The sequence below is a fragment of the Vulpes lagopus genome, chromosome 5, assembly GCF_018345385.1.
Source record: "Vulpes lagopus strain Blue_001 chromosome 5, ASM1834538v1, whole genome shotgun sequence".
Classification (NCBI taxonomy): Eukaryota; Metazoa; Chordata; class Mammalia; order Carnivora; family Canidae; genus Vulpes; species Vulpes lagopus.
The window spans coordinates 22,425,783-22,442,194 of record NC_054828.1 but is presented as its reverse complement, the minus strand read 5'-3'; the positions used below and the strand labels follow the sequence as shown (position 1 = coordinate 22,442,194).

The 16,412-nt window shown below is 43.7% G+C and overlaps 1 long non-coding RNA gene across 4 annotated transcripts in view; it reads right to left on the bottom strand.

Moving 5' to 3' along the window:
- LOC121491299 overlaps positions 1-16,412 on the bottom strand; it is a 106,462-nt gene that overhangs the window by 46,925 nt on the left and 43,125 nt on the right. For 2 of the 4 annotated variants that reach the window (XR_005987924.1, XR_005987927.1), the window contains 6 exons: positions 14,085-14,196; positions 13,716-13,738; positions 11,757-12,058; positions 11,283-11,576; positions 9,028-9,530; positions 7,504-7,627 (listed from right to left, as the gene is read on the bottom strand). This is a non-coding gene — a long non-coding RNA (uncharacterized LOC121491299). Of the gene's footprint in view, positions 1-3,923; positions 5,170-6,571; positions 6,658-7,503; positions 7,628-9,027; positions 9,531-11,282; positions 11,577-11,756; positions 12,059-13,715; positions 13,739-14,084; positions 14,451-16,412 lie in introns of those variants that run through there. The other 2 variants (XR_005987925.1, XR_005987926.1) reach the window with 2 other exon arrangements.

Sequence of the window (16,412 nt, the reverse complement as noted above, 5' to 3'; positions counted from 1 at the left end):
GAAGCGGACCGAAGAATTTTAAATTGCCTTAAAGAAACACAAGAAATACATCTTTCCCCTAACTTTCAGACCTGTGGTCTAGGAAAGAGGGGACAGTTGCCAGAATTCTTAAAGAAACTCAGTGTTAAACAGTGAAAAGATGTCAGGTTGTGGGTTTCTTTGCCACGGGAGGCTTTAGAGACCAACATTGTCTGGATTTGATGACAGGTAATGACATTAACTAATTACAAAACTAATCACATTTGGAGCGGTGGAAGCTGAGATCATGATAAGCATAATCAAATCCCTGACTTCAGGGCTTCGGGAATCAGAGGATAAGTTTTCTCCCCTCGCAAAGCTTGACCAGATGCCTCTTGGAGGAGGCCTTTGTCTGAGTATTTTGGAAGACACTGATGTGAGTCGAAACCAGTATTCTGGATCGCAAAGCCCCAGTGGCTCGACTGGCACTAAGCGAGCGCACTACAGGGATGCCGTGTGTGTCCCCACTGGCTGAAGGGGAGACTTGTCCACCCCGTCATTGTCAGGAGCTCCATCAAGGTAAGGGGATGACCGGTTGGGTCGCCGTGGACAAATTCCAATCTGTGGGAGTCCTGGTGTCTTCCTCCACAAAGCAGAGGTTAAAATAGCAATCACCTTTGCCTCTGCAAATTGCCATGAGAATCCAGCAAAAGGGTTTACTCTGTGGATTATAAGCTGTTTTAAACATAACAAGTATTGCTAGCATTAATCCAAATTACGGGCCTGAATCTCTATAATGTGAATATCTCAATCATCAGTAAGGTGGAGAATCTTTAAAATAAAGAAGCGGACCGCCTTCTGGTGGCAGGAAGGCCTCCACCACTCTCTCGCGCCCCTCTTGCTCTCTCTGGCCCCGTGGGAGGAAAGGGAAGAGGCGGGCCTCCATCAAAGCATTTCCAGTCCTCTAAGGAGACAACAGAGCAGTGGCCCTGGTCATTCTTCTCATCTGGTAACATTCCTTAAGCCCCAGTGTAAAACTTGAAAGGAAATAAAATCCTAAATGCAAACACTATCTCTCCGTCTCCTGGAAAACGTTCTACCTCCACGTTCCCTCTCCTACCAATTCACTCACCCTCAGTTAAAGCCGCCCTTTGAGTTAAACCTCACTTTTCAGAAACCAAGACATCACTTAAGAAAGAGAAAAACATTAAGAGATCCAGATTTCAATTAACTTTGCCATTGATTTTTGCGTAATTCTGGGGGAGGCATTATTCTTTTGGTAAAGCAGGGGCAAAGAACTCTGAGATGAATGGAGGCTCTGATGACGCCAGCAGACTAAAACACACGAAGTCCCGACCCCCAGGCCCAGCTGACCAGCAAAATTATTCAGAAAATGGCCCAGAAGAGAGACCTGCCGAGTTGCCCACAACAATGGAGACTCTGACACTCTGGTAAATAGCCTTTCCTTGAACATTTCCATTTTCATGTAATTTATGTTTGATGTTCCCACAACGGTGCAATTTTTCTAACCAATCAATAAAACAGATGATCCAACCTTGCTCTTTTCAAAGCTGCAACTGTTTGGTAATTGTGGAATACACACCGATCATAACAGGAGACCACTGGGTTCACACTGCTCACACCTGTGAACACACATGTGCACGTGCTACATAAATACAATAGAGTAAACCACTGATACAGATATAATTTTTAATGTGTTTTGTCATTGAATGTCTATCAGAGGAAAAAAGTCTGTGAAAATAGATTTAAAACAACAGGCAGTTTAATCAGATAAGTACACAGCATTTATCTCTGTCCTCTAGAAATATGATTTCGGCATAATGAATGAAGGGAAGGAGCTCATTGGAATACAGTCCTTCTGAGCAACAGAGTGAAACCAAATATCATGGAGAACCCATTCCCAGGGGGGCACTAGGGGGGTTTGCTGGGATGAGGAGCAAGGCATCATCATCAGCCAAAGCAGGGAAACTGTTAGACTTGAGCAAAGGAAATATGGTGTAACCATAAATGATGCAATTAGGAATTTCATTTTTAAAGGTTTATTCCAATTCTACTTGACTTTCCAATGGGGAGTTCAAGCCTGCAATAGAACTCGGCAATCTCTGGAAGCCCCTACAGGGGTAGAACAGAAGGTTCTCTGCAGTGATACAGAAACCACTTTTCTTGGGGGCACCCGGAAGCCTCAGGCAGTTGAGCATCTGACTCCTGATTTTGGCACAAGTCATGATCTCAGGGTCTGGAGACTGAGCCCCACGTTGAGCTCTGTGCTCAGCAGAGAATCTGTTTGGAGTTTCTCTCCCCCTCTGCCCCTGCTGCATGCATGAAGAAGAAAAAGAAGAAGAGGAGGAGGAGGAAGAAGGAAGAAGAAGAAGAAGAAGAAGAAGAAGAAGAAGAAGAAGAAGAAGAAGAAGAAGAAGAAGAAGAAGAAGAAGAAGGAGAAGAAGAGAGAATCACCTTTCCAGGAAGTACAAGGGAGTGAACTGAAGCAAACGTCCTCCTCTCAAGCAAAATGCAGAGTAATACTATTCAGTAGCCACGTAGGCAGAGCTATAAACGTGAACTTGCTGCTCTCTGCTCTTGTCGGAAGGGAAGCATTAGATTTACATCTGATGATGTGGCTCTTCCCTAGGGATGCCGAGCGCCCGCGGTCTCCTGGGGAACGAGGGGGCTTCAGGTGAGGAAGCCCGAGCCCGGGGCAGGGCAGATGGCAGCCCAGCAAGCTGATGCTCAGGGACTCACTGACTGTGTGCTATGCATCAGCCGGGTTCCCAGGGCTTCACCCCTCACCCAACCCTGTGAGCAGGTCCTGTCACCCACTGAGTTTTACAGATGATGCAGGGATACCTGAAGTGACTTGCCCAAGGTCACATGGTTACTAGGTGCTGGAGAAGCGCTCAACCAGCCAGCCGGCTCTGAGCGAACCGAGTAACCGCAGTGCTGCTGCTGCTCAAATGAGCTGCATTTAATTGAATGGAAAGTTGGAAAAGTGGCAGCCTTGAAAAGAGGCAGGAAACGATTTGGCTTAATTATAATCATCTCCAAAATCAAAACCGATTTGCTGAATTCTCCCCCTCCACCTCACAAGCCGTGCTCGGCAACACTTCCATGAGGACAGAGAGACGACAACATCGTCTCTCTGTAGCCCCTGCCTGAACCTCCAGGCTGAATCCACCTGCCAGGTGGAACCGGACCCAGCACTGAGAAGCACTTCAGAGACTGTGAGAGATAACCAGGGGCCCATCACAGACGTCAGCTCGAGATGCCGGGAACTCTGAACTCCACCACTCGGCCTTGTGGTGTCACCCTATCCTGGGCCCCCCTGGAGGAACGGAGGCAGGCTGACCCCAGGGTTCACCCAGTGTGACTCATCCATTTCAACCTTGCAGAGGGTTGCTACACCTTATCATGGGGCTGGTGCTAATCTCCATCCACAACTCAGGCATTAAAAAGAGAAGTTTTTAATAACTTAATATCATGTCTATTTGGAGGCCTCATTCTTCCAAAGTGGCAGAAACTGAGTGGTGGGATATCCCCTTCACCTAAACCATGGCCACATTCTGGGGATTCTCAGTTCTAAGATGTGGTAGGGGAGAGGCTGGCAGTGTCTGATGGCAGGAGTCTATGCAGGCAGCCTCTGATACTCTGATATGTCACTCAGTCCCCCTTCCTCATCCTCACACATCTTTGGCCCAAGCTGTCCTGGACACCCTTGTGTTCCACCCTCCCAGCGCCTTTCAGGTGTCCAAGAGACCAAGGACAGATCTTCTCCTCCATGCCCCTTCCCCCACCATCATGGGTGTGAAATGTCCCCCAAGACTTGTTCTCTCCACTCTTTAGCTGGGCCCTACAGGTTTCTGCTCCCCCAAGGCTGTAGCAAAACAAAACAATATGCAGGGTAAGCCTTACATCTAGAAGGACTTCACAGAAACCCAACAACAGAGGCATGGCCAAATAGAAATTTATTGTCAGACACAACAAAACAATTGGGCTCAAAGGTGCAGTCAAGGAATGGGGGCAGGCTCTTGCTGGCCTCCAGCCGGGCCCTTGTTTCACAATGGCAGCTGTCCCCTGGGCATCACATGCCGGGCGAGCAGGACAAAGTCCTCCAAGAAAGAAGTGGCTACAATAGACTGTGGCCCGTGTTTCACACTGAGCAAGGGAGGCATCTGCCCATTCCAATCTGCAGCATGGTGGGAAGGTGAGCTTTTGGTGTCCTCCATTACAGGAGAAGCCAGTTAGGAGGAGCTTGAAGGTGTCAGCCCAAAGAATCCACCATGACCAGGGAAGACTCATTTTTTCACTGTCGCTGCCCTCTTGCCGAAACAAGTAGGCACTGGCCTCATTGCTTGGATGAGGGAAAAGTGGAAAGAAAAATACTAGTGGCCAAAGGTTGCTAATGCTTTAGAAGCTATTTCCCACCTCATAGGTTAAAGAGCACTTGGGTCTGGGTAGATGCCCAGAGGAAGTTCAATGCTACCGGCTCCCCCGCAGGACCAGATTCGGTGACCTAGACATCTGAGACCTTCATTCAAACCCCTACACTCCCAGGCTGCATGACGTCAGCCACAGCCTCTGTGCCTCCATCCCCACCCTGGCCTGGTGCAAGAGACCCAGAAGGCACCTGGTGAATGGATAGTGGGTAAAGAAAGGCTCAAATCTGTGAACTGGGAAGCCTGGGTCAGAATGTGGCAGGGGTGATTCCTAACACGTACGATACAAGACCCAGTTGCTGAGGGAGAACCACAGAGGCTGAGCCATTTAAAGCCAACTGTGTGCTACCCAGCTCCTTCCGGTGGCCTGGAAGGGTCAGTTCAGGGCTCAATGCACCTGTAGAAGCCCAAGGACCCCCTCCCCCTCGAGTACAGCTTCAAAATCATTTTAACCACTACACAGAACAGCTGACCCTCCTGAGTCTCAACCTTAGGTCTGCTACGCTACAACTTCAGGAAAGTTCTTTCGAACCAAACCTTCACCGTCTATCAGTAAAACGAAGACTGTAGGGCTACTGTGAAGATGGCAGATAATGGATGTAAAGCCCCTGTCCACTGGCCTTCTTAACCCATGGTAATAGCTCTTCTTGCAGAAGATGCTGGAGTCTTGGATTGCACCAGGAGCAGAACTCTACCTGCCCACCCGGGGCAGATCTCCTCCAAGCCAGGAGGTGCTCCAGAATTGGGTTTGGTGGGTTGGCTGTTGAGGAAGAAGGATGGTGTGAGGCAGGTTGGCTAACAACACCCTCCATTATCGCATGGCCAAATGGTATGGACCTGTAGGAATTCTCATCTGACCTCAATTCTGTATAAAACTGTGGATACTCAGGTGCCATGTGATCTCTAACACAGTAACACCACTTGCAAACTGATTAATTCTTTGGAGCTCTTGGTTGGGCCCCCTTAGGACTAACACGTGCTTCCACCCAGTCATCCATACACAAGTGTAAGAAGCGCTATAATCAACGCTGTTTGGTACAACTAAAAATGATATGCTTGGCAAAAAATAAAATAAAATAAAAACAATCTCTGGCTACGTTAAGTGACATAAGAACCAAGGAGGAAAGACCCATAGCCAGAGGAGGGCTGGGTGTGGCCACCAGCCACAGAGAGAAAGCCAGAGTCGAGGAAACAGGACGTGCTCTGCTTGGCAGAGGGGAAAAGGTGAAAACTGTCTTCAGATATTTGGAGAGAGCTTTCATGGGCAAGAATGAGCTTTATTGTATGTGCCTCAAGAAGTAAAACGAGAGCCCCTCATGGAAAGGATTTCAGTCACTGCATTTGAAGATGAGACGGGCAACCCTGAGTGGACAGTGAGCTTCAGAAGCTAACGGTCTTTAAGACTGGAGGATGAGTGCTTGCTGAGGAGATCACACCAGACCTGCCTCGTGGGGGCTATGGTGAGAATCAAGATCATTAATTCCAACCCCCCTATATGCCACCTCTCAGGTGGTGACTCAGGTGGTGACAGGCTCTGGCCTGTCAGCAGCTTGCTTCCCCCAGCTTCCAGGCTTTCCATAGACTTTATTATGCACAACCCAATGGAGCCTCTCTCATGCCCACTTAGCTGGAAGGAAGTTGGCCCTGCCCTCCCTTCCTGGAGCTTCCCCATTACCCCTGAAGCATGAGACACTCCAGTGAAACTCCCAACTGTGATCAACCCAGAGGTCAGAGGGGAAAGTAGAGTGACGTTAATATCATGAGGAAAACTATTCACCAATCGGAAGTGGCAAACAAATTCTATTATTTGCTTACTGCCATCCTTTCTCTATTAATCTATCCTGAAATCTAACCAATTCTGCTCTGGGAGGACAGTCTCTGTATTCGTTTCCCATGGCTGCTATCACAAATCACCACAAACTTGGTGACTGAAAACAACAGAGATGTATTACTGCAGAAGTCTGCAGGCAGCATGGTGGAGGTGCCAGGGGAGGCTCCCATCCTCACCTCTTACAGCTTCCAGTGACAGCCCACACTCCTTAGCTTGTGACCACATGACTCCAAATCCTACCTCCATGGTCCCCCTGCCCTCTCTTGTGTCACTCCACCTCCACCCATGCCTCCATCTTCTAAAGACATCTGCAACTGGATTTCCAACCTACCCAGATAATCCCAGGCCATCTCTCCATCCCAAGATCCTTAATCACATCTGCAAAGACTTTGGCACAGAAGCTTGCATCCTCAGGTTCTAGGAATTAAGATGCAGACATTTTTTTGGAGGGCTGATGTCTAGCCTACCACCAACCCAAGGACAGAGCAGTCGCTTACAACTCACGCCAAGTTGGGGCCAAATCCATAACGCGCTATTGTTATTTGCTCCTTTGGCCTCAGCCTGACCATCATTCTCCCCAACTCCCTACTCTGGGACTGAACTCCGCAAAAGAGACAGCGCCTGAGCTTTTCCTACAGTTCTCCTTTCTAGGAAACCCAAAGTAATACCTGTAAGCCATCGAGAACACTGCCCACAGTAGTGGCAGTAACAGTGGCTGGAATAATGCAAAAGTTCCCAGAGTTTTCAAGGAGATTTCACTTTTTTTTTTTTTCCCAGAGCATTGTCTAATCACTTAAAAATAGGCTCTCCACTGAGGAAATGGAGGTCATCTATTTCGGTGAAATTTTACACTGTGTTGAAAGATTTATTTCCCCTCTACAAAACATTTCCAGCACGGTGACAAGGCTTCAGGAGAATACCTGCTAAAAGATTAGAATTAGAAAAGGAAGGGTTTTCCCACAGCAAACCGAAGAAGATTCGCTCAATTACAGGGAAGTTAAATAAATTAGTTAATGCTTACAAATTTCTTACAGATGAAAAGTGTTATCTGTATCACCACTAAGACCTGCTGTGAACAGGCTTTCTCGGTGCTAAACCAAATTATGTTTCTTAAAACAGCAGCGTCCTGGGTCCTGGGAATATCCGAGAAGTAACATGGCTTTATTAATGAATTGCACAATCGGACAGCAGCACCTCCAAATTCAGCTGACTGACTTGTTGTAAGGGAGGCAGAGGAGCTTAAGGCAGAATTTTCTACTGTACCTCTCAGAGGTCTTTGCAGGTGATAATTCTCCGATGGAAGATTCTGGAAGGTCTGCTTGTTTATGAGGCAAATTCACTGGCACCTTTGCTTCGGAGAATCATAGACTTACACTCACAGATAAACCTGGAAAAAAAAGTAGCCAACAACGCTGAATATGAAGAAAATATTGGCAAGCTTCCCTGTTAAAATAACAAGTGTCAAACACAAAAACTTTCAAGTTTTTCACTTCTCCTACCATGACAAGGCAAATTTAATATTTTGGTGGAAGCTGCTCCCTCCAGGCACATTTGATAATCATCATTTCAAAACTTACAGGACACATTATTGAACGAATACAATCTGAATGAAGGCTGTATTTAACAGTGTGGTAAGTAAAATAAGTCCACATCTTGTATGTTTAATTTATGCCATTTAATTGGACAATCCATATTTGAAAATTCCTAGGATATGGATTCCCTTGAACTTTATTTATACACAAAATCCTAACTTGCAAATCCTTGCAATCCAGACCTAGATTGTCTCCATCCTTTAGTTGCTGGTACAATCTGCCATCAACACTTTAGCATCCCTCTTTCTCTTTGCTCTCATGGTATGTACACACACATAAACAGTACACACAAACACACACACACTACATAAAACAACATGGCAGGCAACACTGTTGGGTGACAGGATTGCTCTCTCTTTCCCATCCCATCTATTCTCTTGTTCTCCATATCACAAATAAGGGCTAACTCCTTGGGCAGGATGGGGGAAATCAATATCGTTGATATAGATCCAGAATCTATGTTGTTCTGGAGGATTCCAGCCACAGGGGTCCAAAAACAAAATTACTCTATTTTCCAACTCTTCCTCACACAGCCCTCACTCTCCCTGAGACATTCTGCTCCTTTTACATTCATAGCAGGCTCTTAAATAATGTTCAGTAATGAATGAGTGAACAAAAAATGAACTAAAGAACTGAGCATTTCTGAAACCGTGGAAGGAAGCGTGATGTAAAGAAGCATATGGTATACTGGAAAAGAATGGTGGCTTAAAGCAGGAGAGCTAGCCTCCAGCTCTTCTGCTGGCTGACTACTTGATCTTGGGTAAGCTGTCTCATTTCTTCACGTGCCAAAGAGAACACTTATCCTGATGTTTTCATATGTCACAAATATAGCATCTGATGCTTTAGAGAACACTTGGGACTCATGTTCTCTTACTTGATCCATCCAACTACCAACTGGTGACAAAGGATGCCCATCTTTTGGCATGGAAGCAGACGTCCACAATGTTGACCATAAGGTCTTAAGGTAGTAAGTCGAGGTGCGCGCCAAGTCAGAAGTCTTGGCACCTTCTCCTCTGTATAGTTGACAAAAGAAGACCCGAGCCACAACCAGTGATTTCCACTGAGACAGTAATGGCAGAGCCTCTTTCTCACGCCATGATCTCCTGCACCCGATCCGCCTCACCTCCTGCTGTCTATACACCAGTCCTGAACACCCATTACGTAAGTACATTACCAAAAGCCCTCAGCATCTCACCAAATGTGGACTGTCATCGAAATTCCCATAAATACATTTCTCAGCAGGAAGTAGTTATTTCATAGATACTCCGTGAATGAGATAGGCTCTATCAAGAGTCAGCACACTTTCTCTGCTAAAAAACTAGTTGGTAAATCTTTCAGATTTTGTAGGCATATGGTCTCTGTCGCTACTGCTCCACACTGCAACGCAAAAGCAGCAGCAGACAACCCATCCACAAATGGGTGTGGCTGTGTTCCAATAAATCTTTATTTACAAAAACAGGCAATAGATCGGACTTAGCCTGAAGGCCTGTGTTTGCCAAACTCTTGAACTGCATCAACTTCCAGAAACATCTTGATGTCAAAAACATTATTTTAAAACTTCCTTTCAGAACCAGGGTCCTGATGACTCTTGATGAACACATACATCCAGGCACCTTTGTCCCTCTTCTTCCAATGTCCTCTGATAAACACCGACTGGCAGAGAGGACATGGAGCATTTATCCTTCGACTGCAGTTATTCTGGAAGACAAAGCAAGGGCAGAGATTAAAACCAGCCCCCCGGTCTTTGTGCCATACCCAGCATATCAAGTGCCCCTCTTCAAATTGTACTGAGTTCACTGTCTACCTAATGGAGAAAATAGAACCATTCTTTCACTTAATAGTCTTTTAGTAAGGGTATGGGGGTAGGGGTGGGAGGGGAGGCCAGGTTTACTAAAGGCCCTTATAAAATGCCGGCTGAAAGGAATAATGCTCCTTGGCACCACAGAATCTTTTTCATGTGAAGCTACATGATCACTTTTCATTTTGTTTCTCAAGCACCCCATGGCACCCATCCATGTATTAGGCTAATAACTGCATGAATCTAGTTAAAAGGAACCAAGCAATTATTTTAATTAGAAGAGAACAAAAGTAACACTCCTGGATTCTGTCTTAAGGGGGCAAGAAGGAAGTAGTCGGGGTTCAAAAAGATCCCACAAAATATTTTTGTGAAAGGAAAAATAATTAAGGCCAAATTTAGAATGTACTTGCAATAAATGGGCCAAATAAAATGAATGGCACCACTGTGCAACTAAAACCCATTCATATATAAGAGCCCCAGAAAGTCTATTTTTATGTGATACCATTTTGAGGGTACAGCCAATTTTACAAAGTGAAAGTGAATGTCTAGTAGAGACTTTAATGATCCTTGTGAATCTCTTACACAACTTCTTATAGGGTTTCTGTGTAAACTCTTTTATTAATAAGAGAAAAGGGGAAGGATATTGGTCAATTTGCCTTTTAAGGAGGATTATTTTTCTCATTTAAATTCTTGGAGTAAGGTGTCCAAATTTGTTTCTCTGGAAAAAAAAAATCTATCTTCATAGAAAATCCTTATAACTAATCCATTCTACAAAAAGTGAATCCCATCGTAAGGGTTTTAATCATTTGAACCGAACTGTCATTAAGGAAGAGATTGCTATCTGCAGGTTTTCCGTAGTCTTTGCCTTCCTTCCTCCCTTCTGGTCACAGCATTTGGGCTGTGTCACTCCCTCTCAGGCTTCCAAAAAAAAAAAAAAAAAGATGAAATGAAACCCAAACTAGTCAACTCCTAAGTGTTGTTCCTTCTGTTTAAGTCTATACATGTTTTATTGAACACCTGTTATCCTTGAGTACACAGCAAGTTATAGATGTAGGTATGACCAAGATCTGAACCAGCCTTCAAGAAGTTCAGAATCTAATCATCAGACACCGAGGCATGGATGCAAAGGAGACCATGCCACCCCAGCTGGGTGGGATGGAGGGTCTCTGGCCTGAGTTGATTGTTAAAGAATGGATTGCCCAGGAGAAAGACATGGAGAGTCCCTTCCCAGGGGAAAGATCAGCATACAAAAAGCTGAGACATAAAGAACCCCAGAGGAAACACTGGGGACTGCAAGCAGATGGAGTTACTAGAGTGTGAAGCAGAGACCCAAGAGGAGCAAGAGAGCTGCCGGAAAGGTAAGCGAGAGCCAGGTGGTGGGAGAATTCGTGTTCCATGTTTAAGAGCCTGGACTGCCTCTCATAAAACAATGGAGAGCCACCAAGCAGTTTTCAACAGAGACTATGATGGCCAGCTGCCCATTCTAGAGTGAACACTTGGATGGCTGGGAAGGGGATGAAATGGACACCAAGTGTCCCACAAATGCCATAGCCCAAGCAAGAGGTGGTAAGGCCTTGTACTATGGAGAGATGGAGATAGTACTGAAGGGGATTTGAGTTTAAAAAAAAAAAAAACACTCTATGGAACAGTACCTGAAGGGTCAAAGTGGATGAAGTTGGCTTTGAAGTTTCTCAGTGGGGAGCAGGTGTTTTATCTGAGTGCTTGTCATGTATGTCCAGAAAGCTTCTCATCTTACAGGTCCTCCTTTAAATCCAGGATGAGCCCTGATCATGGTTCCAGGATTGAGATGCAGTAACAAATGTCAGCCTTGGGCACACAAGCAGATTGTGAGTCCCGGAAGGTAGTGTAACTTCCCTTCTCTTCCCCAGGCAAACACAGAAACCAGTCTCCTGCCACAAGTCTCCATTAAAATTCATTTCAGAAGCCTGGAATGAAAGAAATTGTAATGAATACTTACAGTGCTGGTTACTTTTATGTGTCAGCTTGACTGGGCCAAGGGACACCCAGATCACTGGTAAAACATCATTTCTGGAAGTGTCTGTGAAAGTGTTTCAGGAAGGGATTAGATTTTGAACCAGTAGATGACTAAGGAAGACCACCCTCACCAAAGCAGTGGGCATCATCCAATCCATTGAGGGCCTGAATAGAACATAAAGTCAGACGAAGGGTGAGTTTTCTCTATGCCTCAGCTGAGACATCTATCTTCTCCTGCCCTCAGGCTTCAGAGCTTCTGGTTCTTGGGCCTTCAGAATCCACCTAGAATTTACACAATTGCTCCCCACAAACGCTGTGTGATTCTGAGATCTTCAGACTTGAAGTGAGTTATGTGACCAGCTTTCCTGGGTCTCCAGCTTGCAGAGAGCAGACTGTGGAACTTCTTGGCCTCCATAATTGTGCTAGTCAGTTCCTATAATGAATAAATACACACACACATGCTTACACTTGGTTCTGCTTCTCTGGAGAACCTTGACTAATAATATACTTAAGGCAAACTACATATATTTTAAATAACTATATTAGATTAGACTTATTTATGTTTTAATGTATTAAATAAGATACAGAGGACACTTCTCCAACTCATTTTATGAGCCAGCTAAACCTTGATAACTCACCTGACAAGGACATTACACTAAAAGAAAGCTACAGGTGAGTTTCATGCATATGCCTTTAAAAACTATCAAAACACACTGCAATACTTCAAAGAAATAATATAACCAGGTTGGGTTTAGTCCAGAAATGGAAGATTGGTTTAACATTTAAAAACCTATTAAATAACTCACCGTACTAACAGAATAAAGTGTGTGTGTGTGGGGGGTGTCTACAGGATCATTCTATAAATAAGTACCTATTTTATGACAAATATATCCCTTCAGAGGCCTGGAGAAAGAAATCTTTTTCATTCATGGTATAGGGTAAGTAGATATTGTGGAGAAAAAAAACAAATTTGATCCCAACTTCACACCATATGCAAAAAATCAATGACTTTTGATTGATTTTGATTATAACTCTGAATACGAAAGGTAAAACAATAAAGCTTCCAGAAGACAATATGAAAGGATATTTTTCATGGCCTTGGGATAAGCAAATCTCTCTTAAATAAGACACAGAAAGCACTAGCTACAAAGGAAAATATTGCAAAATTAGGCTACATAAAAATCAAAATGTTCTATCCATCCAAAGATACCATAAAGGGAGTAAAAAGTCAAATTCAGAGTGGTATATGATATTTCCAATATATAAATCAAAAAAGGATCCTATCCTTCGGGCATCTGGGTTGCTCAGTCAGGTAAGCATCCAGCTCTTGGTTTTGGCTCAGGTCATGATCTCAGGATCGTGAAATAGAGCCCTGCATTGGGCTCCGCTCTGGGCATGGAGCCTGCTTTGGATTCTCTCTCTCCCTCTTATCCTTACCCCCTTGCCCCTACATACACATTCTTGCTCTTTCTCTCTTAAAAAAAAAAAAGGATCATATCCAAAATATATAAATATTTCCTACAAGACAATAAGAAAAGATGATCAGTGCATTGGAAACATTAGCAAGACCCTTGAAAAGTCCATTCACAAACTATCCAAATGGCCAATGTACATGAAAAGATGCTCAACTTCTTAATAATCTGGGGAATCAAAACCATAATGAGATTCAACTACATATCAGAATGACCAAAATTAAAAAGATGAAGAATACCAAATGTTAACAAGCGTTCTCTCTCACCCACCGCTGGTGGGACTAGAAACTAATACAACCTCTTTGGAAAGTGACGTCATTAAAGCTCAGCATGGTCATGCCCTACACCTCAGTAACTTCCCTCTTGGTCTACATACGCAACAGATATGCATGCACACCCACCAAGATGTGCATGAGCAAGCGTATGGCAGTTCTCCGAAATAGCCAAAAATCAACAACAACCCCGATGTGCATCAGGGGCAAAATGGTTAACTGTGGTATATTATTGATACAGTGGAATGAGATAAAACAAGGAGAATATAATTGCACCGCAGCAACACAGACACAGCTCACAGACACTATGTTGAAAGGATGAAACCAGATGCAAAAGAACACTTACCAAAGGAGTCCATTCATATGAAGCTGAGACAAAAACAAAAACAAAAAAAATAAAAAACAGTCAGCAGAGTGGTTATTTTTGAGGAGAAAAAGGAGAGTCTCAGCCTAGGGGCAGGCAGGAATGTTGGCTATATTCTCTTTCGTGTCCCAGGAGGTGGTTACAGGACGTGTTCTCTCCAGGAGAACACACTCCGGGATAACACACTGAGTCCCATGCTCTGCTCTTTGTAATCTTCGATAGATGGAACTCCAATAAAGATTCCCCCCCCCCAAAATTTCAAGTGTTGATTTCCATTTTCAGATGCAGTAAATGAAAGCACTAAATATTATAGAATATTTTGATCAAAATCCATCAGTGGCTTATTCTCACCTATGTCAGTGTGCTCTCCGGATGTCAGCTACAGAGCAGAAAACAGGACGAACCAATGAACCACACCTACAATCACAAATCAGCTAGATCAAGAAGAACAGAATGCCTTCCCCTGGAGGAAAAATGAATAAAACCAGGTCCTTGGCAGTTTCGCTAAAAGGTAAGTAGTGCGTGAGGAGAACAAAAAGTTAAAGCCCCAGTATGTAAAATAAGGACACACTGAAGGTCCTCCTGGAGGCTCATACACTGCTAGCCTTCTGTACAGCGGGATTAAAAGGTAACAAATTTAGGCTGGCTACAAGGCAATGCTTTCTTACGAAATGTGTAATTAACCTGTAGCCAATGGTTTACTAAAATCCAACTCCTCTCAAAAAAAAAAAAAAAAAAAGAGAGAGAAAGAAAGAAAGATTAGCTATTTATAGCAGCCAAACCAGCATCTGTAGTTTCACTGACTAATATCGTATTACAAAGACTCCCCTGCTTCCAGGCAAAAACTGATAGCCAGCCAGGGTCAGGAAGAAAATTGCCCCTTTGGTGTAGTATTGCACAGCTCTGTTATCTAATATTGGACAATTCGAGGGGCTGCGCAGTATTCGCACCCCTGTTCAGGGCGCCCGGCTCCGGGATCCAGGATGTGGCCCTGAAACAGGCTATTGTTTTAGTTCTGGATGGCAACACCTGTAGAGCTGTATTTAGGCAACACCTTGTGTTTCCAAAAGGTAAACACAATGAATATAATCAAAATTGTTTCAACACTACTGTTTTTACATCAACAATCTATAAATATATGGAAGAACTCAATATACGTGTGAAATAAACAGAGCACGCGTACCTACACCAAGGTAATTCCGAAGACAGCTCTATAATTTAACAGCTTGGATTGCAATTGTTGCGTTTTTAGGTACGAAAAACACAGATATTATTCATCAAAGTGATTGTCCTGCGCACTTGTATACCTTATATAATTTATTTTTTCAGGGCTTTTTACTTCAAAGGAATCACTAGCTAATGACATTTCAGACTTAAGAAATTTTTCTGATAGCATGCTGGAATTCCCTCAGGGACAGGATTGTGAATAAGTGGATTTTTTTAAAGATCATTAACAGATATTACAAACCAATTCAAACTGAGCGTTTTCTTTGCAAATTACCTTTAACTTTTAAAGCCATTGAAAAAAAAGACAGTGAGTGATTTAATTTACTTAACCTGTCTACAAATTGCAGCTTTGTGCTACATCGGTGACTGCATTTCCAACCAAAAAATATCTCTAACTATCTCTAATAGAGATATTTTTCTAAATTATCGCACTCGATGAGTGATATTTCAAAAGATAGTAATTTTTTTTTCATTTAGCAAGTTGCCCTGGAATTGAGAATTTTATTTTATTGATATGTTTAAAGTAAAAACAGAGCCCAGCACTGTCTATATCTGTTACTTAATTAAAACTCTCGGGTAATTAGCAGGTTTATCATTTCCTGAGAGAATGGATATGGTGGAGCTTTGGTGATAGATTCTGGGTTTTTTTGGGGGGGGGAGCTGATTTTTCTATTTAATGATCAAACCATAGTTTCTGGGCTAAAGAGCTAATATTTGGTGTGAGAAGCACCTTTATTCCCCCACGTACATCAGGTCTGATGCTTATTTGCATCAACACCCCGTTGTGTATGTTTTCCATTCAAAGAGCTCCCGGGGACTTCAAAGGGAGTTGCCTGCAAGGACAGTCTACGTGGGAGTCCTGAAAGACTCCAGAACAGGCCCAGAGCAGGGAGAAACCATGCCAAGACTAGCTCACACTGGAGCCCCCAAACCATGTCACAAAATTAAAGGGTCTCCCCTGCCTACGCCATCCCACAGCGCACGTGGGAAATGTCCCCAGGCTTGCCAAGCACTGCGCTGGCTTCTCAGGCTACTACTTATAAATATTTGATGAGTAGCGTCCCATTTATAAGAAAGTATGTTAATAAGAATATTCTTTGAAATTGGAGTCCAATGCAGGTTTTAAAAAGGCTCATTGTTTGAGATACTACAGATTTCCTTCTTTTCCCTTTTAAAGTGCAAAGTCAGCTTACCACAAACCCAACTACAACAACAAGAAAACTAACATCCTTTCGGACGTCCCGTCAATAACAAAAACAAAAAAGAAATGGGTAAGGTTCTATTCTAAAGGATGGTCTATTTTTTTGGACGGATTCGTGGATTTTTTGCAGGTAAAGGAACAAAGAAACTAATATTCCTTGAGCGTCTCTTGTGTGCCAGATGTTCTAATTCTTCTCTTTTAATCCACACCAATATATTAGGAGGTAAATTGTATTACCCCCATTTTAAAAA